The sequence below is a fragment of the Pteropus vampyrus genome, unplaced genomic scaffold, assembly GCF_000151845.1.
Source record: "Pteropus vampyrus isolate Shadow unplaced genomic scaffold, Pvam_2.0 Scaffold14410, whole genome shotgun sequence".
NCBI classification, from domain to species: Eukaryota; Metazoa; Chordata; class Mammalia; order Chiroptera; family Pteropodidae; genus Pteropus; species Pteropus vampyrus.
The window spans coordinates 1-851 of NW_011903191.1; the positions used below are offsets into that span (position 1 = coordinate 1).

General features: G+C 54.9%; 1 pseudogene; it reads left to right on the top strand.

Moving 5' to 3' along the window:
- Positions 1-366: 366 nt before the first annotated feature.
- LOC111735084 lies at positions 367-485 on the top strand (annotated as a pseudogene).
- The last annotated feature ends 366 nt before the right edge of the window (positions 486-851 follow it).

Consider the following 851-nt stretch of genomic DNA (forward strand, 5'->3'; position numbering starts at 1 on the left):
GCATTTTGAGAATAACAGAGCGTAGATCATCATAAAAATTAATTTTCTGCTGCCATCAAGTGTATGTTTTATTAATAACACCTGAGTGATCATGAATATTCATTCTCTACTGCCATAAGGTGGCCATATAGGGTCTATGTCATCATAAAACTTTACACTCGTCTGCCATCTGGTGGGCCTTTGGGGAATAACACCGTGGTGCATCTCATGAACAGTTATTTCTGTGGCTATCATATGTATTTCAAATTAGCACCCACGTGCATGTCATCATAAAAATTTATTTTCTGCTGCGGTGCAGGCGTGGATGTCTCCGGCACCCGGGAGGCCAAGCTCGAGCTCTTGGGGCAGCAGGTGAAAGCCTCTCCTGTCCACGGCCATACCACCCTGAATACGCCCCATCTTGCGTGATCTCGGAAGCTAAGCAGGATGGGGCCTGGTTAGTATTTGGATGGGAGAACACCTGGGAATACTGGGTGCTGTAGGCTTTTGCCTCCTCCTTTTGCGAGATACCCCTGCGTCTTTCCCTTCTGCGAGACGCCCGTGCGTCTTTCCTTTCTGCGCCGGACCCCTGGCAGGACTCTGAGCACAACGACACTCCCTGAGCTCCCCGCCTGTCCCGGGGCACAGGGCACGGGGCCCTGGGTACGGGGCTCAAACCGCTTCCCTGCCCGAGTCCGGCCCCGGCATGACCATCCTCTGCTGTGGAAGCGGCCTCTTCAGGGCGGCCGCAGGGTCTCGGGGTCACAGTCGGGGTCCGGCTCAGTGCATTGGTGCACTCTTCTGCGTGTCCTGTCCTGTTCTCTGTGTGGACAGGCACGGGCTCGCGCTCTCTCGCCCACGGGATCTCCTCT